Source organism: Salvelinus sp. IW2-2015, linkage group LG16 (assembly GCF_002910315.2).
Source record: "Salvelinus sp. IW2-2015 linkage group LG16, ASM291031v2, whole genome shotgun sequence".
In the NCBI taxonomy this organism is placed as follows: Eukaryota; Metazoa; Chordata; class Actinopteri; order Salmoniformes; family Salmonidae; genus Salvelinus; species Salvelinus sp. IW2-2015.
Genome location: NC_036856.1, coordinates 32,515,686 through 32,541,988, shown reverse-complemented (window position 1 = coordinate 32,541,988; position 26,303 = coordinate 32,515,686). Strand labels below are relative to the sequence as shown.

The window sequence follows — 26,303 nt, the reverse complement described above, 5'->3', positions numbered from 1 at the left end:
ATACAGATTACAACTTCTCTCTAATTGAAAATAAAATGTTGTTTAAAGTATCGCCCTTTCTTGAACAAGCCATACAAATCTGGTTACAATTTCAGTTTTATCCTCCAGAGAAGATAGAAGAAATATTACAACAAATGTTATGGTTAAACTCAAATATACTGATTAATAAAAAAACATTCCTTTTGGAAAATGTTTTAATATATTTATTAACGATATTGTGAATATAAACGGTGGACTTATGCAGCTATCGAATATGCAGCTATCGAAAATATATGAGAATGTCTGCTCAAAAGAAACGTATAACCAACTGATTGCAGCATTACCACAAAAATGGAGGAGGCAAGTGGAAAAGGGAGAAGGTAGGGAACTGCCATATATTAAAGATACAAATTGGCTGAAAGGAACTGGCATAAATAGAAAAATATACCAGTTTCATTTGAGGACAAAAATGTTGATACAGTAGCTGCGCCGTACAGGTTGCAAAATAAAAGGGAAGAGAATTTTGATGTACCGATTCCATGGCACATGGTTAATGAACTGGTACAAAAAACAACACTTGATTCAACACTTAAGAGTATTTCAATTTAAATGATTATACAAAATTCATGCCATCAACAGAATGCTATATATACGGGGCATACAACAATCTCAGCACTGTAGATTTTGCTGCGACGAGACAGAATAACTAGATTATTTATTCTGGTATTGCCCCTATGTAGCTTGTTTCTGGTCACAGGTTCAGGAATGGTTAAAAAATTACAACATTCACTTAAAATGAACCTTACAAATAGCAGTGTTGAGCGATTTGGAAAGCCATAGTCAGTCAATAAATAATATAATAATACTCGTAGGAAAGGCTTTCATCTTTAGCTCACAATCTGTGGATTCTATATGATTAGAAAGGTTCAACATGTATGTAAAACATCACAGCACAATTGAAAAATATATGGCACATGGAAACCAAACGATGATGGTCTATGGTGATAGGTGGGATGTGCTGAGAGTGGCTGAGGGGCGGGATTAAAGAGCTCATGTTTGGTCATGTATTATTGTTATGTGATTGCTTTATATAAAAGTATGCAAAATGTGTATGTAAAATGTATTTGTAAAATGTAGCAGAAAAGCTGTAAAAACCAAACAAGATATGTGTCCTCTGAAGAAGAGGGGTGGTGGATGGGTTAATTTAAAAAAAATACATATATATATTTTTTTAAAGCTGATAAATTAATTTGTAGCCAGCCAAATTGTTCGGGGCTGCCCTGCTGCTGAGGAGAGAGAGAAAGTGAGAGAGGAGCCTTGACCTAGGCTAATGTTGATTGCGAAGATGGAGGCCTTTTTCATTGAAGTAAAACAAAAGTTAGAGAGTATGCCTATAGTGAAAAGCCTACAAGGCAGGGCTCCAGACTGCAACCATTTAGTTGCCTTTTGCGACCCTTTGTCTTGGCTGTGCGAGTTAAAAAATATGTATTGGTCGCGTCGGTGCTGGCTGCAAAATTATTCACCTCACTAAAAACGTCCTATTTTGGTCAATGATTTGGTCAAACAGTAAAGTAGGCTACATTATCCTCATGATTCCTGTAATGAAAGTGTCTGCCGGCCCCTGTACCCGTTTTGCTGGGGCCTGTTTTTGTGTCGCGCGAGCCACTCTCCCTCTTCCTTTCCCGGGGTGAAAAAATGCTCTGGGAGAAAGAAAGTTTTCTGATTGTATAAAATTTTAAAACCCTATTGCTGGAAAAACACAGTTATCTTGTTGTCACAGATGTAGAGAGGATGTTCTCAGCTTTCTGTAGGTATTTCTCAACTCTCAATTATAAGTTCAATAGCAACTATTTTACAAGGATATTTCATATGGCTTTGAGATACGGAGTGAGTGAAATGCGCATTGGCCATTGCGATTGCATAGGCCTCATTGGACGGTAAGCTACACCAACAATTTTTTTTGGTACATTTAATATAATGTTAAATTAATACACGGCTACTATGAGTGTGTATTATCTTTAGAGTAAGTGATCTAGCTAATGTGTTTTGAGTTTCCACTTAAATAAATAAAATAAATAAATAAACTATGATATTACAGCACAGAAAGATGCAGGAACATTAATCTCTATTGAAAAATATATATAGCCCTATTTTAATAGTAAAATAACAACAGTAGCATAATTGTCTACACAAAAAGCATGACAATCACTGGATTAGGTTGCAATTATAATGAGATGATGAAACAACTTAATTCTTCAATACCATCTCAGTAGTCAATTCCACGTTTTAATAAAGCACTGTGAATGACTTTAACTTCTTTCGGGTAGGGGGCAGTATTTTCACGTCCGGATGAAAAGCATGCCCAGAGTAAACGGCCTGCTACAAAGCCATAAAAGCTAGAATATGCATAGTATTAGTAGATTTGGACAGAAAACACTCTGAAGTTTCTAAAACTGTTTGAATGATGTCTGTGAGTATAACAGAACTCATATGGCAGGCAAAAACCTGAGAAAAAATCCAATCAGGAAGTGGGAAATCTGAGGTTTGTCGATTTTCAACTCAGCTCCTATTGAAGATACAGTGGGATATTGGTAATGTTGCACTTCCTAAGGCTTCCACTAGATGTCAACAGTCTTTAGAACCTTGTCTGATGCCTCTACTGTTTAGTGGGGCCGAAGGAGAGAGGAATGAGTCAGACGTCTGCCGGCAGCCACGAGCTGACCATGCGCGTTCACATGAGAGTTTGCTGCCGTTCCATTTTCTTTTCTGAAGACAAAGGAATTCTCCGGTTGGAACATTATTGAAGAATTATGTTAAAAACATCCTAAAGATTGATTCAATATATCGTTTGACATGTTTCTACTGACTGTTATGGAACTTTTTGACATTTCGTCTGCTTTTAGTGAACGCGCTTCGTGACTTTGGATTTGTTTACCAAACGCGCTAACAAAAGTAACTATTTGGACATAAATGATGGACATTACCGAACAAAACGAACATTTCTTGTGGGAGTCCTGGGAGTGCATTCCGACGAAGATCAGCAAAGGTAAGTGAAGATTTATAATACTTTTATGACTTTTGTTGACTGCATAATATGGCGGCTATATTTGTGTCTTGATTGGGCTCTGAGCGCCGACCTCAGATTATTGCATGGTTTTTGCTTTTTCCGTAAAGCTTTTTTGAAATCTGAAACAGCGGTTGCATTAAGGAGAAGTGCATCTAAAATTCCATGCATAACAGCTGTATCTTTTAGCAATGTTTATAATGAGTATTCCTGTAAATTGATGTGGCTCTCTGCAAAATCAAAGGATGTTTTGGAACTTCTGAACGTAAGGTGCCAATGTAAACTTAGATTTTTGGATATAAATATGAACTTTACCGAACAAAACATATATGTATTGTGTAAAATGAAGTCCTATGAGTGTCATCTGATGAAGATCATCAAAGGTTAGTGATTAATTGTATCTATATTTCTGCTTTTTGTGAATCCTCTCTTTGGCTGAAAAAATGGCTGTGTTATTCTGTGAATAGGCACTCACCTAACATAATCGTTTCGTTTGCTTTCGTCGTAAAGCCTTTTTGAAATCGGACACTGTGGCTGGATTTACAACAAGTGTATCTTTAAAATGGTGTAAAATACATGTATGTTTGAGGAATTTTAATTATGGGATTTCTGTTGTTTTGAATTTGGCGCCCTGCAGTTTCACTGGCTGTTGAAGAGGTGGGACGCTAATGTCTCACGTACCCTAGAGCGGTTAAGATGATAGGCCTACTCTTTTTTTTCTATTGTGTGATGCCGCAAAAAATTGGGTCCGACCAAATCACGGGCTGGTGCAACCAGTGACACCAGGGGAAAATGTTAGTCTGGAGCCCTGCTACCAGGGGAATGTCCTCCGTATGGAAACGTTTTAATACTGTAGTGGACAAATATGAGAAGAATGTCGGCGTTTATTGTAGGCCTATTTATTCATCCAAACCAGTTCTTTAAATATGCATAACCTGTTTTGCTTCATTCTGTTGAGACATTTCCGTTGGCTAAGTAAATTTTGATCTACTTTTTAATTGTGTGCTCCATATTTAGTTTAAGTAGACCTCTTGTAAAAAAAATATATATATATCATTAACCTACTGCTGTCATTTGTTGGGTATGGTAGGTACTAGACTTTATTGGTAAATGCTGCAATATAACCTGTTCAACACTTTTGTGAAGGTTTAAACCAGTTCGTGTTTTGTTTCATTCTGTTGAGCCATTTTCTTTGGGCAAAATTAAGTTCCAACTGAAATGTTGTGTTTGTCGCAATATAATATCCTGCTCGTATATTGACCTATAAACAATGGCTTGACTTACTTTTGATATTACCCTAATAAAGTTTTTAAACTTTAATGACAGTTTGGTGTGGCTATTAGCCTATTATACCTCAGGCCTATGATATGAAGACAATGCGCACCAGCGCTCCAACTGACTTAGATAGTTGAATTTGAGGAGAGGAAGAATGCTTTAGGCCTACCAGAGTTCATCCTCTAATTCAACAATATAATACTTATCTTTATAAAAAATATTCTAATAGAAAATTAACAAATTAGCCTTCTTCTGTACGCCTATATCTGCATGGCAGACGCAGTAGCCTGTCTAACAAGTACAAAGAAATTGAACTCAAGTGCATCCTGTTTCCATTAATCATCCCTTCTAGAACTTGATTGGAGTCCACCTGTGGTAAATCCAATTGACTGTACATGATTTGGAAAGGCACACACCTGTCTATATATGGTCCCCTAACTGACAGTGCATGTCCGAGCAAAAACCAAGCCATGAAGTCAAAGGACTTGTCCGTAGAGCTCAGACAGAATTGTGTTGAGGCATAGATCTGGGGAAGAGTACCAAAAAATGTCTGTAGCATTGAGGGTCCCCAAGAACACAGTGGCCTCCATGATTCTTAAATGGAGTAAGTTTGGAACCACCAGGACTCTTCCTAGAGCTGGCCTCCCATCCAAACTGAGCAATCGGTGGAGAAGGGACTTGGTCAGGTAGGTGACCAAGAACACAATGGTCACTCTGACAGAGCTCCAGAGTTCCTCTGTGGAAATGGAAGAACCTTCCAGAAGGACAACCATCTCTGCAGCACTCCACCAACCAGGCCTTTATGGTAGAGTGGCCAGACGGAAGCCATTACTCAGTAAAAGGCACATGACAGCCTGCTTGGAGTTTGCCAAAAGGCACCTAAAGGACTTTCAGACCATGAGAAACAAGATTCTCTGGTCTTATGAAACCAAGATTGAACTCTTTGGCCTGAAAGCCAAGTGTTAAGTCTGGAGGAAACCTGGCACCATCCCTATAGTGAAGCATGGTGGGGGCAGCATCATGCTGTGGGGATGTTTTTCAGCGGCAGGGACTGGTTGACTAGTCAGGATCGAGGCAAAGATGAACGGAGCAAAGTTCAAGGAGATCCTTGATAAAAACCTGCGCTAGAGCGCTCAGGACCTCAGACTGGGGCAAAGGTTCACCTTCCAACAGGACAACGACCCTAAACACATAGCCAAGACAACGCAGGAGTGGCTTTGGAACAAGTCTCTGAATGTCCTTGAGTGGCCCAGCCAGAGCCTGGACTTGAACCCGATCTAACATCTCTGGAGACCTGAAAATAGCTGTGCAGCGACGCTCCCAATCCAACTTGACAGAGCTTGAGAGGATCTGCAGAGAAGAATGGGAGAAACTCCCCAAATACAGGTGTGCCAAGCTTATAGCGTCATACCCAAGAAGACTGAAGGCTGTAATCGCTGTCAAAGGTGCTTCAATAACGTACCGAGTAAAGAGCCTGAATACTTATGTAAATGTAATATTTCCGTTTTTTTGCAAACATTTCTATAAACCTGTTTTTGCTTTGTCATTATTGGGTATTGTGGGTAGATTGATGAGGGGGAAAAAACAATTTAATCAATTTTAAAATAAGGCTGTAACGTAACAAAATGTGGGAAAAGTCAAGGGGTCTGATTACTTTCCGAATGCACTGTAGACATACGGAAGCAACTGACGCCTCCAGAAGGCGAGGTCAGTACAGGTGCATCAAAGCTGGGACTGAGAGACTAAAAAACAGCTTCTATCTCAAGGTCATCAGACTGTTAAATAGCCATCACTAACACATTAGAGGCCACTTTAATAAATGGAACACTAGTCACTTTAATAAAGTTTACATATCTTGCATTACGGTACTCATCTCATATGTATATACTGTATTCAATACTATTCTACTGTATCTTAGTCTATGCCGCTCTGACATTGCTCGTCCATATATTTATATATTCTTAATTCCTTTCCTTTTCTTAGATTTGTGTGTATTGGGTATATGTTGTGAAATTGTTAGATATTACTTGTTAGATATTACTGCACTGTCAGATAGAAACACAAGCATTTCGYTACACCCGCAATAACATCTGCTAAGCACGTGTATGTGACCAATAAAATTTGATTTGATTTGACTGCTAGCGCTGCACTGATCGCTGCTATGCTACAAACCAACCAACCAACCACACATCAAAATGTGATTAATTAGTTTCAACCAAAGGCAAATAGAGCTAATTCATGTTTTAGGATCATTTTCTGAGGTAATTATGAGTCTTAATAACACCCTAGAATGGGCTTCGGAACCGTCACGTTCTGGACCGGAACATTCCGGAGCATTCCGCTACCCCAGGAATGAAAGAGGGAAATTACATCAGTTACTGTAGACACAACCAATCAATCACAGAGTTAATAGGCCTGCCCTGACAGGTGTGACTCTGACAATAGGGTGTGTGTGATGATGGTTGTGAGGAGTGAGAGTGGAGCTGGTGGAGGAAGGGTTTGAGAGATACTGGCCTCGGGTGGGAGGGGCTTTGGTTGAGGGATGTTTTTGGGAAGCACTGGTTTCGGGGGCTGGGGTTGGAGGGCGGGGGTGAGGGTGAGGGAAGCGGGGATGTGGTCTACAAGTGTAAATGGCTGCCAGGTATATGTAGAGTGGCTGAGCTCACAAGACAAGACAGGGGGCCAGGAGACAGCTGCTGGTGCAGAGTGTGTATCTGTGTGTGCTTTTGATATTCAATGTTTTCTTTAAATAATTCCCTAAGTGAAACTGAGTGACTGGTGTCATCCATGTACTTACATACAGTAGGCCTATATACTCTGAGCCCTCACTAAATTCACACATTTGACTTCCCGACTCTGTGTAGACTAACAGCTGACTGACAGGTGTCCATGTCTGTTGTGATGTGTAACTAACTCCATCCCAGATATGAGAGAAGCAGCTCCGTGTGAGCGGAGTGGTAGAGACACACACTAAGACCCCATATTCATCACCCTGAGCCCCGGAAACCACTGTTCCCCTTATCATTAGCCCTGTTTATACTCGGGACTCCACTGCGTACGGCAGTCACCACCCACGCAGTGTTATGTGTCTGGGCTTGTGAATATGAACATAGTACGTGTGAGCGTCTGTCTATGAGCATACTGTGTGTAAACAGTCAGCTCCAAAAGTATTGGGACAGTGACAATTTTGTTGTTGTTTTGGCTCTGTACTACAGCACTTTGCATTTGAAATGATAGAATGACTATGAGGTTAAAGTGCAGACTGTCAGCTTTAATTTGACGGTATTTTCATCCATATCGGGTAAACCGTTTCGAAATTAAAGCACTTTTTGTTCATAGTCCCCCCCACTTTAGGGGACCAAAAGTATTAGGACAAATTCACTTATATGTGTATTAAAGTAATCAAAAGTTTAGTATTTGGTCCCATATTCATAGCATGCAATGATTACAACAAGCTTGTTGGATGCATTTGCTGTTTGTTTTGGTTGTGTTTCCGATTATTTTATGCCCAATAGAAATGAATGGTAAATAATGTATTGTGGAGTCACTTTTATTGTAAAAAAGAATAGAATATGTTCTTAAACACTTCTACATTAATGTGGATGCTACCATGATTATACATACACGCTTAGAACAAAATGGTCCAAAAGGGTTCTTCGGCTGTCCACATTAGGAGAACTCTTTTGGGTTCCACGTAGAACCCTCTGTGTAAAGGGTTTTACATGGAACCCAAAAGGGTTATTCAAATAGGGGACAGCCGAAGAACCCATTTAGGTCCTAGATTGCACCTTTCTAAGAGTGTAGTCCTGAATGAATCATGAATAATGAGTGAGAAAGTTACAGACGCAAAGATATCATACCCCCAAGACATGCTAACCTCTCTTTATTGTAATGGTGAGAGGTTAGCATGTGTGTTTGAGTGTGTGTGTGTGTGTGTGTGTGTGTGTGTGTGTGTGTGTGTGTGTGTGTGTGTGTGTGTGTGTGTGTGTGTGTGTGTGTGTGTTCATGGGTTGCTGTACTATTCTTCCTGAGAGGATGGCTTCACATCCACATTTTCCTGCTGGCTGATTTAACAGAGAAACAGCTTAATTGGGGTTAATTGTTCCAATCCATCTGTGCGGCCGCACGCAGTGTGTGTCGGGCCCTGAAACCCAAGCCCAACGCCAAGAGTCCCCCTCTTTCATCTTATTCATACGCTCATGAAAAAATAAACACACTGACTCTGTCAGAACGAGAGATGGAAAAGGGGAGAGAGAGGGACGAGGAGAAAAAGAGCAAGAGAGGAAAGGGGGAGTGTGTCGGGATATGGCAAAGAGAATGCAAGAATTCTCTTAGTCAACCTAACCAGTCTGACTGAAATGGGGAAATAAGGGCTTTTCTTTCTATATTGTTTGTGTGTGTGACTCTGTGTGTGGAATCTTGTTTTGGTGTGTGTTGTGTGTGGTGTGTGTGTGTGTGTGTGTGTGTGGTGTGTGTGTGTGGTGGTGTGTGTGTGTGTGTGTGTGTGTGTGTGTGTGTGTGTGTGCGGTGTGTGTTGCGTGCGCGTGTGTGTCTGTAACTCACCTCTTCTGGTCATTGATAAACTCCTCCTTGCAGTTCTGGCATCAGACCGAGGATCCACTTGTGCTGGGCATAGATACACTGCCAGGCAGGGTCCCCTGGTGCATGCAGGTCAGACAGATACCTGGAAGGCACACACACACGGTAAGAATTAGAATGTGGGCACAGCACTTCACAGGTGATGTCGTCAATGCTGACACACTCAGGTAAGAAATGGGTTTAAAACAAACACTTCAACATGACACTTCAGATTTAGGTTAAACCCAGCAACCTCCATCTCCTGTAGCCTTTGCCTTAACCTCATCCCCATTACATCCCCAAAACCCTTCATCCCTCCCAATCCCTCATCCCCTCCCCAACGCATCCCAAACCCTCATCCCCTCCTCAACTCAGCCCCAAACCTCATCCACTCCCCAACTCATCCTTCAAAACCCATCCCCTCCCCAACTCATCCCCAAAACCCTCATTCCCTTCCCCAAACTCATCCCAAAACCCTCATCCCCTCCCCAACTCATCCCCAAAACCCTCATCCCCTCCCCAACTCATCCCCCAAAACCCTCATCCCCTCCCCAACTCATCCCCAAAACCCTCATCCCCTCCCAAGCATCCCCAAAACCCTCATCCCCTCACTCATCCCCAAAACCCTCATCCCCTCCCCAACCTCATCCTCAAACTATATCCCCTCCCCAACTCATCCCAAAACCCTCATCCCCTCCCAATCATTCCCAAACCATCACCCCAAAAACCTTCATCCCGCCCCAACTCATCCCCCCAAACCCTTCCCCAACTCATCCTCAAAACATCATCCCCTCCAAACTCATCCCCAAAATTTCTCAACCCCAAACTCTCATCCCCTCCCCAACTCATCCCCAAAAAACCCTATCCTCTCGCCAACTTCATCCCCAAACCCTCAATCCTCTCCCCCAACTCATCCCCTCCCCAACTCATCCCAAAACCCTCTCCCCATTCATGCCCAAAACCTCATCCCCTCCAACTCATCCCAAAACCCTCATCCCCTCCCCAACTCATTCCAAAACCCTCCTCCCTCCCCTTCCCCATTTCCCTAAACCCTCATATCCCCATCGCCCAAAACCTCACTCCCAAAACCCTCATCCCCTCCCCAACTCATGCCCAAAACCCTCATCCCCTCCCCAACTCATCCCCAAAACCCTCATCCCCTCCCCAACACTCTCATCCCCATCTCATCACCAAAACCCTCATCCCCTATTCACAGTCCTCTTCCCCACTACATTCCCTGCAAATCACTCAGTACTGTGTGGGATCATCTCAAATGAGTGAGTTACTCTCTAGTCTCTCATTGTGGGCTGACACCATCACATAACAGGCAGACCCGACCAGCCCAGAATAATTTGTTCCTCATTACAAGGGAACCTCCAGCCCCCAAACCCCTACAAAACACAACAAGCCAACTATTTGGATTCAAACAGTATTTGTTTCCTTTCAAATTGTTTTTAGCATTCGATTAAGCCAGCCTGGAGTTCCAGATGGGCACGGTTTGCCCATTTGGGACTATTCTGTTGGTTCCATTTTTAAATCAGGCAATTTCTATCAAGAGCAACTAAAATATTTGAAGGGAAACAAATACTATTTGAAACCATTTGAAACCATGTCTGACTTTACTCCACCACAACCCCCACCAGAGACCCCCTAGGTTCCCCCTAATGGGTGTAAGGTAAACAGGAGGTTTGACATGGTGGATGTTTAAAGCCAGCTAGCTCTAATGTAATGTAGGAGGATGAAAGATGGCTGCTGTGATCGTGAGCTGCTCTCTCTGGTTCTGACGGGTCGTTCTGAGTAATAATAAACTATCACAGACCACAACTATGAGGATGGAGGGAGAGGAGGGAGAGGAGTAGAAGAGAACGAGGGAGCAGGAGAAGGGGGAAGAGAGAAAGATGGAGAGCGGAAAAGAGGAAAAAGGAGAGCGAGGGAGAGGGAAATAGAGTAATAAGGAGAGAAAGAGCGACAGACAGATAGTATTTAAGGAGAGACAGGGAAGTAAGAGAGAAAGCGGAAGAGCAAGCAAGGCTTTGTAGACAGGTATACGAGAGATAAACATATAGAAAGTGAGAGAGGGCAGTGAGAATGGCGCAAATGGAACACACTGTCTTCCTCACTACAGTACATATACATGAACTCTACTGACACCTGATGTATCTCTTTTGGTCATGCAAGGTAGATGGCGTCTCCAGTAGCTTGTCCAGCAGCAGACTCCTCAGAGCCCCGATCCTAGTCTCCACCTCGGCATACACTATAGACAGACACACAGGAGGAGAGGATCACACTTACTCGGTTGCAGTACAGTATATGACCCACTGGCTCCAGGTCATCTACAAGTCTCTGCTAGGTAAAGCCCCGCCTTATCTCAGCTCACTGGTCACCATAGCAGCATCCACCCGTAGCACGCGCTCCAGCAGGTATATCTCACTGGTCACCCCCAAAGCCAATTCTTCCTTTGGCCGCCTTTCCTGACAGTTCTCTGCTGCCAATGACTGGAACGAACTGCAAAAATCACTGAAGCTGGAGACTCATATCTCCCTCACTAGCTTTAAGCACCAGCTGTCAGAGCAGCTCACAGATCACTGCAGTGATCACTGCACCTGCCCATCTGTAAATAGCCCATCCAACTACCTCATTCCCATACTGTATTTATTTATTTATCTTGCTCCTTTTCACCCCAGTATCTCTACTTGCACATTCATCTTCTGCACATCTACCATTCCAGTGTTTAATTGCTATATTGTAACTACTTTGCCACCATGGCCTATTTATTGCTTTACCTCCCTTATCCTACCTCATTTGCACATATTGTATATAGACTTTTTCTATTGTATTATTGACTGTACGTTTGTTTATTCCATGTGTTGTTGTTGTTTGTGTTGCACTGCTTTGCTTTATCTTGGCCAGGTCGCAGTTGTAAATGAGAACTTGTTCTCAACTAGCCTACCTGGTTAAATAAAGGTGAAATAAAACAATTCAAATAAAATAAAACTCTTTGGTTGTGTGTGTGTGTGTGTGTGTGTGTGTGTGGCTGGGTTAATACGTTATGGCGTCTGTCAGTTGAGGTGGTGTAGGAGGAGCGTAATTGAATGTCTTTCACTTTATCCTACCTTTTTTAAATACGGGGACCTCAGTGTTCCCAAACAGAGACTTGGCTTTCTCATAGTCGTTGATCACCACATCATAATCTCCCTGAGAGAGAACACAACAACATAATACTTTATGATTATAACATGTAGAGAGAACACAACAACATAATACTTTATGATTATAACATGTAGAGAGAACACAACAACATAATACTTTATGATTATAACATGTAGAGAGAACACAACAACATTAAACTCTCACTGTAACAATATCACATTGGTTGAATTTTGTAACACAGAAAAAAGCTCATATCTACAGTGGACAGGAACATGTCAAGATGAGACTCTAGCATTGTAAACTGAATACACAATACACCCTACACACATTCAGGCCTCTGTAGCACCACCTTCTGGATACTGTGCTTGATGATGAGCGACAGGTAGAGAGAGGTGTGTATGCTGTGTGTGTGTGTGTATATAGAAATGTGTGTGTGTGTGTGTGTGTGTGTGTGTGTGTGTGTGTGTGTGTGTGTGTGTGTGTGTGTGTGTGTGTGTGTGTGTACCTTGTGTATGTTTCGTTCAATGTTGAGCGGCAGGTTAAAGAGGAACTTGAAGCGTTGCAGAACGTTGAGGGCGTTACGTGTTGAGTCAGCTTTATCCTTCCTCCCCAAAACCTCCTGGAACAAAGTGTCTGCTGTATCACTGGCTCCTGAGATGGGGGGGGGGGGGGGGTAGAGAGAAGGAAGGAGAGAGAGAGAAAGGGCGAGTATCCCCAAAAATATCGTTGTTTTTTTTACTACTAATACATATCATCTTTCAGACGAGAATCTGGTTTCCCTCTGCGGCCTGTGTGCCAGGAAGCTGTGTGCCAGGAAGCTACCTGAACTAGGCAGAGAGGTAGAGAGAGAGATTCAGTAAGGAGAGCATGACAGCTATCTCTCAGTCTTTCCTTCTCTCTCCCTCCCAGGGCCATTCACACGCTACTCTCCGGCTTTGTGGGTGGCCTCGGATGTGCCGGCAAAAAAAGAAAAAACAAGGACTCTCTAAAATGATTTTAATCAGAAAAAGGGGTTAGCCCCCTCGCCCCCCACCACACCAAATCTCAAAAGGAAAAACATTGAAACAGCGAACAGAGAAATATTTCACATTTTTCACTCCCCACTCTGCGCTCTGACTGACGAGTTGTCATGCTGTTTGATATTTCGGGGGGATGTTTGTGATTGTGTAGACCCACTGGTGTGTGTGGTGACTGGAAGGTGGGGGAGGGGTGACTGGGTTACTCTCGGGCTGAAGGCCCACATGTAGGGAGTTATGGAGGTGTGCGGTTGCTGAGCTCTCGGCTGTGGGCCCACATGTATGTCTGTCTGGGGCTGTGGGGATGAAAGCAGCGTCCGGGAGGGAGGTTTATTTACCTTCAACCCTGAGGACCTGTTTATTGATACTCCATTATAGGAGTCACATTATCATGTATGAGATGGGAGACAGGGACAGAGGATCTAGCTGGAAGAGACACTCTACAGACAGGGAAAAACGAACACACACAACGTGGTGTGTGTGTGTGAGATAATTGGTGGGTGGCGAGGAGGCGAAACCGCACTCTATCTATCCTCAAACAGATTGATAGTTAAGTAGGTGGTGTTTTCTGAAGAAACTTCCTGCTAATTGGACTTCCTATAGAGATAGAAGGTAGTCTAAACAATGTCAGCTGGGATGATGTCTGCCTTCAGATTACAATACATACTACTGATTTGATTTGACCTATGAATTGGTGTATGTTCCAACTGAGAGGTAGAGAGATTAACAGAGAGTGAATAGATGGATGGATGAATGAACAGATGGGTGGACGGATGCATATTGCAGATGTATGGATGGATAGAAAGATGGAAGGCTTACTGTTGAGGACGTTCTCCAGGCGCTGTGTCATGGAGCCCTCCACCTTCTCTGTCCCATCAGACTCCAATCTCTGGTGGATCGCTGTAAAAAAACAATAAAGTTTTATTCAACACCATGACTAGTTGTCATGGATGCTACAAGTATTCTGTTCAATCAAAGGAGACAAGAAAAAAAATCTGAGCTATATAGAGACATAGAGAAAGATAAAGATAAAGAGAGATAGAGTTATTCAAGTTATTTTAAGGTCTCTGTGTGTTCTGTAATCACAGACTGCCTCTACTGCTCAATCTAACATGCGTAATTATGAGATTCCAATTTGAGGAACTGAAGTTAAAACAATAAACAGCCTCTCTGCCCCAGTGGCTTCTGTCTGACTCTGACCACGCCCCTCTCAACCGTTCCCACGCCAACCACTGACCTGATCACAGCTACTGTAACTGATCCACTTGACCTAACCTGACTGAATTGGTACCCCCAATCAACATCCACTCCAGATTAGCATTTGATGTTCCTTTGGGGGCCTTTGTAACCTGACTGGAAAATAATCTAGGGGAAAGAAGACTGATCCATTTTGAACATAGACTGTAGATACTGTGCACCCAAAGACCAAGAGACTCAGAGGAAATGTACATCCAAATGTTTTATCAGTTGGAGGAAGACTATTTGGGTGAGGAGAGCTTGAAGACTAGAGAGCACTATTTCTACTGCTGAGAGGGATGCTGCTTGTGTCAGGTTGACTATACAACACTAATGAATAAAGATCTGGGGGGTCCACAGTCCAACATCAACACTGAGTAGGAAATCGTGCTGGTGTGGTAAGGCAAGGAGAAGTAGATGAAAGGTAGAGTGTAAAAGGTTAGAAGAGGAGAAGAAAAGGAGATAGAAGAGAGGTCAGAATTGGTCTGGAGTAATTCATGTGTGTGTGTGTGTGAGAGTGAGTGAGTGAGTGAGTGAGTGAGTGAGTGAGTGAGTGAGTGAGTGAGTGAGTGAGTGAGTGAGTGAGTGAGTGAGTGAGTATCAGGGCTGCTCAAATGACTGTAGTGGGGCAGCTGGGTGCTGAGAGGAGCAGTGAGCATTTATTGAGGGGGGAGAGGAGAGGGGCAGAGAGAAGATGGAGAAGGGGAGGGGGAGAGAGAGAGGGAGTAAGGAGAAGATGGAGGGTGGGAGAGAAGATGGAGAGGGGGGGAGAGAGGAGGACAGAGAGAGGAGTTGGGGAGAGTAGGGTGAGAGGAGAGGATGGAGGGGAGAGAAGAAAGAGGGGGCGAAATGGGGGAGCAGGGTACGAGACGAGAAACACTGACACAAGGGAAAGAAAAAGGATGTCATCCCCTTTCAAGCCCCTTTTCCTTATTCTCTGCTTTTCACCACTCTCTCACCCTCATTCGCTCCACTGAAAACAACGACTGTCAGCTAAAACGGAACAAAGCGAGAGAAAAGGAACGAAGGAAGGAAAAGAGAAAGGGAGAGAGAGTTCTGTAAATAAATGTGGGTCCTGTTCTGAAAGATGGGAGCCTTGAGGCAGAGAGGCTGAGGTACTCCTGAACCTCACTAATCAAACATGCCATCATATCATGGCTGCCTAAATCGACACGGCCATCACTGAACCAACTCAAGCAGAATGGCCAGAGGACATTCAGAGGACCAGGGCAGGAACCATAGACTTACTTAGCATACAGACAGAAACAGGGAGACCAGAGGTTTTATGGAAGAAAAATACCATCTGCTCTGAAAAGTATAGAGTAGAGAGAAGTCTAGTGTATTGTACAAACACACACACACCCTCAGGGTCCTGGTTTTTGTCTCTGCAGAGACCCCCGTGCCCCTGCCAGCTGTGTGTCCTCTCTGTCTGTCACACATACTCGCTGCCGTGGTCATGACGTCACGGCTAACCTAAACACCCCGACAGCCTCCGGATACACACACACACACACACACACACACACACACACACACACACACACACACACACACACACACACACACACACACACACACACACACACACACACACACACACACACACACACCACACACACACACACACACACACACACACACACACACACACACAGGAGCGGAGGAAGAGACACAGGCAGCCCCCACTCAGCTTCCTGGAACCCATTGAAAAGAATGGATCCAAAATAAAAATACAGCCTCCCTGGGTTCTGAAGTTGGAGATGTTTTGACTCCTGACTATGCACCGGAGTCGGAGGTTCGGAGCGTCGGGAATACGGCCCTGGGAAATATGGGATTTTGGAACACGGTAGCGGTGGTCCGTTTCCTGTATCGCAGGGCCACTTCCTTTTCACACAACAATGAAAAACATCAAATTTCATAATTCTTCTGAGGCCCCCCTGCAAAAAGAAGGAACCCGGCCTCTCTGTCAATCAGTGAGCCAGTTAGTCAGTCAGCCAGGTCTCAGAAGACCCCTGTGAAACATGGTTCAGTTTGTCAGCGGATCAGCCTAACCAAACAGCCCCCAACTATGACTATGAACTATGAACCCCCCCCCATGCCTTTCAACAGCCTGTCTGCTCTGGGTCACACAGAGATTTTAGAGAACTATTCCTTCACTTCCTGTTTTACCCAGCCCCTGGTCCACTGGGTGGGTGACCCTAGACATCGAGGTCGTCTGACCTTAGACCTCAAGTAACCCCTCGATGTACCCTCCTCTTCTCTGCACTATGTATCTACAAGCCTCAGTCTAATAGAGAAGGGGAGCAGTGTAAGAAGGGTGTAATAAGCAGTGAAGTAAGCATGTTTAGGGAGCAACAGTTGGCTGTAGTTTCCATTCCCTAAATGGAGAGAGCTTATCACTGTCCACAACACTAGACGCACTGAGGTTAGCATTTGGCCTAGCCACTGCACTAACCAAACTAGCCATAAATAGTGCTGTGGGATGAGGATGGGTGGGGTTAGCCAGTTAGTGCCTGGTGCTAAACTGTGTGTTTAAACCCAGCAGGGAAACATACACCGACATTATTACTGAGACATCAGTGGCAAATGCACACGCACACACGTTTCTGTTGGAGGAGATTAAATGAGAAGAGAGGAAGGGATGAGGAGGGCAAGACAAAAGAGAGAAAGTAGAGAGAGATTATGACAGGAGAGAGAAGAGGATAAAGAGAAGAACCTCATGGATTCTTAAAACACACCACTTGTTTAAAAAAAAATTGGTTGAACAGAACTCATTTCATATTCTAGATTTGGTCCATGCAGAGACATTCCTTCCTTATTTCCACACTGCGATCCCAACTCCCCTGCTCTCTCTTAATAATAAAACACCACTGGCTTTTACGAGAGCCATCAATAAAATTCTCACATGTAGCCAGAAGAGAAAATAAACTGAGGAGGAGACTAAAAATAAAAGCCATTAAATGGTGATTAAATGAGCTGGAAGCACCACAGGCTAAACAGCTATTAGTACCTTGCCACTTTTAATGTAACACATGCTGAGAAGCAGACACACACACACACTCAGAAGCACAGACACACACACACGCTCAGACACACACAGCCTTCATTATTAATTTCCTTTAAATTTGTACAGCAACACCTGAAGCAGAGCTAATTTAGAATGACTCAGACGACTTGCCAAACATGGAGAGAGACAGACAAAGAAAGGATTCACAGTTTTGCAGACAGCTGTGCTAACTGGACCTGGCAGTGAGCAACTGATGGAGCCGCCAAGTGCCGTCTGGTTCAGAACAAGATGGCTGGCACGTTACTAAAGCTTACCCTGACCATACCTGACTATTGTATGTAACTTGAACCATACATCAAGCTTACTATCCATACCAGGACTAGCGCTGAGACATTCTCAATAACCAAAACAAACAAGGGCCTCAGAATCATCTCCCTAAAAACAGACATAATCACAGGACTATATATGCTGTAAGGCACATGTCAAACTCATTCCACGGAGGGCCGAGGATCGGCGGGTTTTCCCTCCACCCTCGTACTTGATTGATGAATTAAGGTCCCTAATTAGTAAGGAACTCCCCTCACCTGGTTGTCTAGGTCTTAATTGAAAGTAAAAATGTAAAACCTGCAGACACTCGGCCCTCCGTGGAATGAGCTTGACAGACGTGCTGTAAGGAGAAAAAATATACTCTCAAACCTTTACAGTGAAGTACAGCCTAATGACACAGGTCAATTGACTTGTCATCTTATGGTCCATTGCTTCCTGGTTCACAGGCCATGAGTCCATCTGAGGGTGCATTATTTCCTGGGTCACTGAGGACTCCTGCTCTTCCCATTTTGGCTCATAATGGGCACGCTCAGCAGAGTGAACGTGAGAAAGGGACTGTATTGTTCCCCTCGGTCATATTAGGACCGTTATCATCCCTATTGCTCTGGCCTGCATTGTGTTGCCCTGCTCCGTTTATTTACATTCAGACGCTAACAATGAAAACATTGCCTCGGATTCGGACCCCCCTGCTCCACCCGGGCACAAACATTACATACGGAAAGCAATCATAATAATGACTGAGACATATAAATAGTCAGGGGAAGTAACTGAGTGGCTATGAGGGGAATTCGAGTAAACAGACAAAAATATGACTGATGAAGTTGAACAATTGATTTGACTGAGCTACCTGGCAGAGCGACAGCAGTCAAAATGTTACCTCAGAGTTATCAGAGTGAATCAGAAAGGCCATGGGAGTGTGTGTGCGTCTGTTTGGGTATAGATGTGTGTGTATGCGTGTGCATGTGTCTCAGTGTGTATGGGTGGCAAGTGTCAGTAAGTGTGTATGTTAGTATGTGTGTACGTTAGTAGGTGTGTGTGTATTTGTGTAATGAATCCGCACACTCCACTCTACGGTTCTAATAGGAAAGCAGTACAGAACTAGATGGCCTTGCTACAGGCAGCACTGTGATTGACATGTGAGAGCTGATGCCGTTTTAATGAAGATGAATTAAGCGTGTTGTGATTGGCTAGCACAACTGTGGTACACTGCGGTGGAGTGGTGCTCTGCTGACACACACACACACGCCTCTTTAATCAACCACTGCTAGAACACACTGCGCGAACGTGTGCACGCCCAAATCCTGTGCCCAGCATATTGACTCTGTACCGGTACCCCCTGCATATAGCCTCCCTACTGTTATTTTACTGTTGCTCTTCAATTATTTGATATTTTTCCATTTTCGATTTGTAATATTTTATTTAAGCAAATACTTTAACACTTATTTTTCTTAAAACTGCATTGTTGGTTAAGGGATTGTAAGTAAGCATTTCACTGTAAGGTCTACACCTGCTGTGTTCGGCACATGTGACAAAAAAAAACCCACATACACAAAAACCTAGAGGCCAGCTTCCACACGTCCATCAGAGTTCTGAGGAATGGTCAGGAAGTCCTTAGATTACATGCCCACTGTAAAACACCACACTAATGTTATCCCAAACCACACCTGTCTTATTCTAACTCCCACTGTAAAACACCACACTAATGTTATCCCAAACCACACACCTGTCTTATTCTAACTCCACTGTAAAACACCACACTAATGTTATCCCAAACCACAACCTGTTCTATCTAACTTCCCACTGTAAAAACCACACTATGTTATCCCAAACCACCACCTGTCTTTATTCTAACTCCCACTGTAAAACACCACACTAATGTTATCCCAAACACCTGTCTTATTCTAACTCCCACTGTAAAAACACCACACTAATTTTCCCAAACCACCCTGTCTTATTCTAACTCCCACTGTAAAACACCACACTAATGTTATCCCAAACCATACCGGTCTTATACTCTTTTCAGAGTATAATGGAATGTGCCGCCTTGAAAGTGCCTCGGCTAAGGGTACATTATAGCTTTTCAAAAGCCAACACAAAACCATCTCTGGAGATAGTTTTGAAGCACCACTGAACAGGAATTTTACTTGTCTATAATGGAATACCTCCTCTGAAGCAGGCTTGACATCCATCACTATGGGACCAGAACTGTCAATCAAATAATCTCGAGCTGCCTGCGCGCAGCCCACTCTCTCCTAAAAGAAAGTATGTTAAAGTTCATTAAATACTGTGACTTACTAAGACGTTTAGTAGAAAGAAAACTACCATATCATAAAATAAAACGCCATTTAAAAAAACACAGCAACACATCAATCAGCAAGGTTTATTGCTGTCAGGGAAACAATACCGGACATTATATGCCGGAGCAGAATTCTACTGTCAGAAAAGGTACAGATGCTCCTGATGCGGCACTTTTTAAAAATTGTCTGAAAGGTTATCTACTGTCGCTATCGACGCGTTACTGTAGAACTGTTCTATGTCTGTAAAGGATATTAGTCAAACACACACTGCAATAGACCAGAGCCTCACAAACTCTTACTTGCATCATGAGAGCCAAGTACCGTCAACCCTGAAACATGTTTACATTCATTCTCTTTATACGGTTACCATCTACCTGTGTAATAACACACATAAAATGTATATACCACACACTCTCTGTGTAGTATTGATGTACAGTGTAAAAAACACATACTCTGTGTATAGTCTGTGTGTAACGTGTACTGTATCTTTACCTGCGAGGGCGTCCTGTGCCTCAAAGAAAGTGCTGAGGCCTCCCTTCACGTAGGCCAGACTGCCCTCGTTCTTCCTAGTGGCTTGCTTCTTCAGGTTACTGGCTGCCATACGCAACTGGTCAAAACTGAGAGGGGGAGGGAGGGAAAGAGAGAGCGAGATGAAAAAGAAAAGTGGGATATGAAAGTTAAACTCTGTTTACTTCCAAGTGTGACACCATGCCATCAGTCAGAGGAGTGTGTGTGTGCGTACGATTTTGTATGTGTAACGCACACGAGTGAGAGTCCGCACAAGCATGCGTGTGTGTACTTTGGAAGTGAATGGAAGTTTCCTCTGGAGGAAGAAACACAGGCCCTGTCAACCCAAAACAGCCCAACCCAGTAGCCCTACAGTTACTGGCCAGGAGCAGACAGGATCCATCCGCTAGACTGGGGGGTTAGATGGAGGGGAACCATGATGGATGACAGGGAGGAAACCAGGAGAGACTAATAATAACCTGACAGACATGCTGACAAACACTGTCCTAGTATGACAGAGACCAGGGGTCAGAGGTCAACAAGAGAAAGGACAATTCCTCCACATGTCCAAAGTTTTCTTCTGCCAAGTCAGGGGTCAGGGATCAACAAGGATTGGAGCTAGATTGTATTTATTTACAGACTAGCTCTGTCTCTGGGTCAGTGGATTGATTGGATGGACTGAGAACCACGTAAAAAATAAAAAACAAAATATGTTCTTTTTGTAAACTATATTGAGGCTTTTGTTAAATGCATTTTAAATAAATTGTGATTTGATTTGATGATAAAGACAACATTCAAAAGTTTTGTGCCAAGTCACTGCATTACTTCCAACAGTGTTTCTGACTAGTAGTTTGATCGTTTGGCAAGAGGGCTGACGTTCATCAACATATTAGTTGGGATGGTGCGCTGGCTGGTACAGGAGAAATATACTTGTGATTGGCTGTGTGTCTGACCCAGAGGTCGTAGAAAATAGATAGGTAGGTAGGTCTGACCTACCTGGTGACAGAGTGGTTCTCGATGAGGTACCAGGTGGCTGAGAAGTTCTCGCTGGTGAAATCCCCACTCACCCCTGGGAACATGGCCTCCAGATCTTTCAGAGGGACCTTACCCCTGGGGGAGAAAACGGATTACAAAGAAACCCTGTGAAATGTATGTTTTATATCTTCTATGTGTGGTCATGCTGTGGTCCTGTTTGGTCATGCTGTTGGTCTGTTTGGTCATGCTGTGGTCTGTATGGCTCATCTGTGTGGTCCTGTATTGGTCCCTCGCTGTGGTACCTGTACGGTCCATGCTGTGGTCCTGTGTGGTCATGCTCTGGTGGTCTGTCCGGTCATGCTGTGGTCCTGTTTGGTATGCTGTGGTCTCTGTATATGGCCTCATGCCTGTGGTCTGTACGGTCATAGCCTTGTGGTCACTGTTTGGCTCACTCGCTGTGGTCCTGTACGGTCTAATGCCCCTGTTGTCGTCCTGTACGGTCATGGCTCGTGGTCCTGTTATCGGTCATGCTGTGGTCCTGTCATGGTCCTGCTGTGGCTGTATGAGTCATCGCTGTGGCTCCTGTTTGGCTCATGCCGTGGTCTGTTTTGGTCATGCTAGTGGTCTGTGTGCGTCATGCCGTGGTCCTGGTGTGGTCATGCCGTGCCGCTCCCTGTGTGGTCCACTGCTCGCTGGGTCCTGTGTGGTATGCCGCGTGGTCCGTGTGTGGTCATCGCCGTGGTCACTGTTTGGTCATTGCTGTGGTCTGTACGGATCATGCTGTGGTCCTGTATGGTCATCGCTGTTGGATCCCTGCTATGGTCATGCTGTGGGGTCATGTTTGGTCATGCTGTGGTCCTGTGTCTCGCTGGCCTGTGTGCTGCTGTGTCTGTCATGCTGTGGTCTGTTGTGGTCATGCTGTGGTCCTGTCGTGTGCGTCAATCCGCGTGGTCCTGTATGGTATGTGTGTCCTTATGCTGTGCGTCCTCGTTCTTGGTCATGCTGATCGGTCCTGTATTATGCGTGTCTTTTATGCCTGTGGTCTAGTCTGTGTGGTCGGTTGGTCCATGCTGTGGTCCTGTCATGCTTAGTGGTCTGCTGATGGTCTGGCTGTGATCGATCAATCGGCTGCTGGGTCCTGCTATGGTCATGCTGTGGTCCTTTCAGGTCATGCTGTTGGTTCGTCTGTATCGAGTATGCTGTGGTCCTGTTATGGTCATGCTGTGGTCGTGTCTTGGTCATGCTGTGATCCTGTATATGGTCATGCTGTGTCCTGTATGGTCTCATGTGGTCTGTATGTTGCCTGTGGTCCGTGGTATCGCTGGTCCGTGCATGCCTGTGGTCTGTATGGTCAGCTGTGGTCTGTTTGGTCATGCTGTGGTCTGTTTGGTCATGCTGTGGTCCTGTATGCGTCATGCCTGTGGTCCTGTATGGTCATGCTGTGGTCCTGTACGGTCATACGCTGTGGTCCTGTGTGGTCATGCTGCTGGTCCTGTTGGTCATGCTGTGGTCCGCTGGTTATGTGTGTCGTTATGCGCTCTGTGGTCCTGACGGTCCAATTGCCCTGGTCATTTGCATTGCTGTGTCCTGTATGGTCATCGATGTGGTCCTTATGGTCCTGCTGTGGTCCCTGCTACGCCATGCCTGTGTCCTGTGCGGTCAATGCTGTGGGTCCTGTACCGGTCATAGCTGTGGTCCTGTGGTATGGTGGTCTATGGTCATGCTGTGGTCCTGTTGTCATGCGTGTCCTGACGGCATGCTGTGGTCCTGTACGGTCCATGCTGTGGTCCTTACGTATGGTGGTCTGCCTAGGTCATGCTCTGTGGTCTTGTACGGTATCTCATGCTGTGGTCCTCGTTACGCGTCATGGCTGTGGGTCTGTCTTGGTCATCCGCTGTGGTCCTGCTAATGGTCATGCTGCTGTGGTACCCTGTCTGGTCATGCTGTGGTCCTGTCAGGCATGCTGTGGTCTGTGCTCATTCGGTGCTATGGTCTGCTGTGGTCCTGTATGGTCAATGCTGTGGGTCCTGTATGTCATGCTGTGGTCGCTGTATGTTCATGCTGTGGTCTGTATGGTCATCGTCTGTGGTCCTGTCGGTGGTCATGCTGTGGTCCTTACTTGGATCATGCTGTGGTCTGTAGTGTCATCGCTGATGGTTCCTGTAGGCTCATGTGTGCCATTGTCCGCTGTGGTCCTGTCTGGTCATGCTGTGGTCTGTTTCGGTTCAGTCGACTGTGGTTCACTGTTTGGTCATGCTGTGCTATGCTGCGTGGTCTGTTTGGTCATGCTGCCTGGTCTCGTATGCGGTCACTGCTGATGGTCTAGTTTGGCTCATTACGCTGTGGTCCTGCTTTGTCATGACGACTGTGGGGTCCTGTTTTGCTCATGCTGTGGCTCCTGTATGTTCACTCGCTGTGGTCCCTGTATGGTCCATGCTGTGGTCCTGTGTTGGCTCCATGCTGTGGTCCACTGTTTGGTAAATGCTGTGTCTGTGTGGCTCATGTCTGCTCGGTACCTGCTGTGGTCATGCTGTGGTCCTGTATCTAGGTCATGCTGTGGCTCCTGTTTGGTCATGCTGTGGTCCTGTTTGGTCATGCTGTGGTCCTGTATGGTCATGCTGTGGTCCTGTATGGTCATGCTGTGGTCCTGTTTGGGTCAGTTGGTAGAGTGATTGTGGGTTGGATTTCTCTTGATCACCCATATGGATAATGTATTCAGGAACATTTGGTTAAAAGCAAACATATTATTATAGATTATGCTGCTTACCCCATTTCTCTCTTTGACAATAAAGTTGAAACTTGAACACAATCTACACAAACAATACATAATAGGTAATGCTTACAACTGTACATAGTTACACAAATAAGAAATAACATATCCATGACATTGTACAAAATAACAAGAATGTCCTTCTTAATGAGGTGAAAGGTGAGTTGGGGTGTTTGTATAAAGTCATCCAGCAGGGGTCAGTGTGAGGCCAGGCTGTGCCCAAGGAGGGAGGCCCGGGCGTGGGAAGAGCAGTGTGTGACGCATGGGTGCCCCTTGAGGAACCAGAGCTCATTAGGAAGGTTTGATCTGTGGTAATGACCCGTGGGCTACACAAACTAAACCCTAAACCCCCCCTCCATCCAGCCTCTACTGTAATGTACTGGAGTACACTGAGCCCTCAGGGAGTGATTACACACACACGCATGCATACACACACACACACACACACACAAACATCATAGAGCAGAATTATCTCAGAAAAGATGTAAAGATGGGTTGTCATGGGAAAGAAGTGGGAGAGAGAGGGAGTTTGATCACCATAGAACTCTCACCACACTCTCCATTTAAAGTACCCATGCTCTTCTAACGATCTTGTAACTTTGTTGCTCAGTTGGTAAGAGTGTGGCATGAACAACAAAGTTTACAGATTGAATTTGCGCAAAGATCAATTGAACATACTAAAAACGGATGCACTGTAGGTCACTTTACAAAGCTTCTGCAAAGTGGCATATTCAATTTACACATGTATCTCGAAAGAGACAGAGACAGAGAGAGACAGAGAGAGACAGAGAGAGACAGAGAGAGAGAGAGAGAGAGAGAGAGAGAGAGAGAGAGAGAGAGAGAGAGAGGAGAGAGAGAGAGAGAGAGAGACAGAGAGAGAGAGAGAGAGACAGAGAGAGACAGAGAGAGAGAGACAGAGAGCAGAGAGAGAGACCAGAGACAGGAGAGACAGAGAGAGACAGAGAGAGAGTCCAGGAAAGCAAAAGAGAGAGAGAAACAACTTTCTCAGTCCGTTAAGTTATTCCCTCATCTCCATACCTGGCACGTTATCAAAGCCTGCTCTCACATGTTACGGATCTGCTGCTTTGCTCTACAGACAGGAAGCACATACGTATATGCTGAGAGAAACCTTGCTCTTACTATTCATGCAGTTCAGTAGGCGAACTCAAAACAAGCAGTTACAGTTGGGACATTATCACTGGAGCATTGCGGCTCGGACGAGGTTTGTTACTCTGTAGCGTGTGGACCAAAATAAAAAGGAACAGGTTGATGATGACATCCCCAGGAAGTGTTTTGCAGACCGACAAGATGACTTCCTGTCTGACCTCTCAGTTAGAATAACCAGCCAGTGACATCACCACCAGACAAACTTGTTCAAACTGGTTCAAGACCTTGTAATTATAATCATGGGTTGAAACTTATTGAATTACTAAACAATTACTAAAAGGTTGTCCGATTCCGTCCACTCCACTTCTCCTGGTCAGCTGTGTCTGGTTGGACAGCTAGCCACTGTCTCTTCAATAAACAGCATTGGCTACATTCATTAATGTGATGTGTGTGTGTGTACCGTGCAGTGTGTGTGTGTCCATTTTCATGGACCAGTGTCTTTACTTGAAAGATATTCTCCCGTCTTTTTGCATACTTTTTAGCAAGCAGTTCTGAAAGTAGCATCCATGAGCCAAAAGCGATCCACGAAAATTGCTTACTACGTTACGTCATTGATCGCTCTCTACTGTGTGTACGTCTTGCTAACAGTCACTGAAATGGCGAAGGGCTGAAGCTCATTTGCTGAAACTCGAATTGCTAGGGAGCTGGCCCAAGTGGGGGAAAATGGCACCGCACAGCTTCCAGAAAGCAGTTGCTTTCAAACTAGGGATTTCATGGCTAATTAAGGTAAGAGAGCAACTTTGCTCATAGATTATGCATGTATGAACTACACATTGACACATCCAGCCCAAATTGGGAGGTTTAAAAAAAACAACACTTACTAGTCGCCAAAGTACCAGAGAATGTCTTTAATGTGGCTAATAACATGAAGAGAAGAAACCGTGGTTTCTTAGTTCGGGATAACTGACTCGGTTCTATGGGTTGCAGCCTACCAGTAGGCCCAGGAAAGTGACCC

The 26,303-nt window shown here is 44.5% G+C and overlaps 1 pseudogene; it reads right to left on the bottom strand.

Moving 5' to 3' along the window:
• The window catches only part of LOC111975573 (exocyst complex component 2-like), an 81,052-nt pseudogene extending 57,003 nt beyond the window's left edge, over positions 1–24,049 (bottom strand).
• Between the last annotated feature and the right edge of the window lie 2,254 nt (positions 24,050–26,303).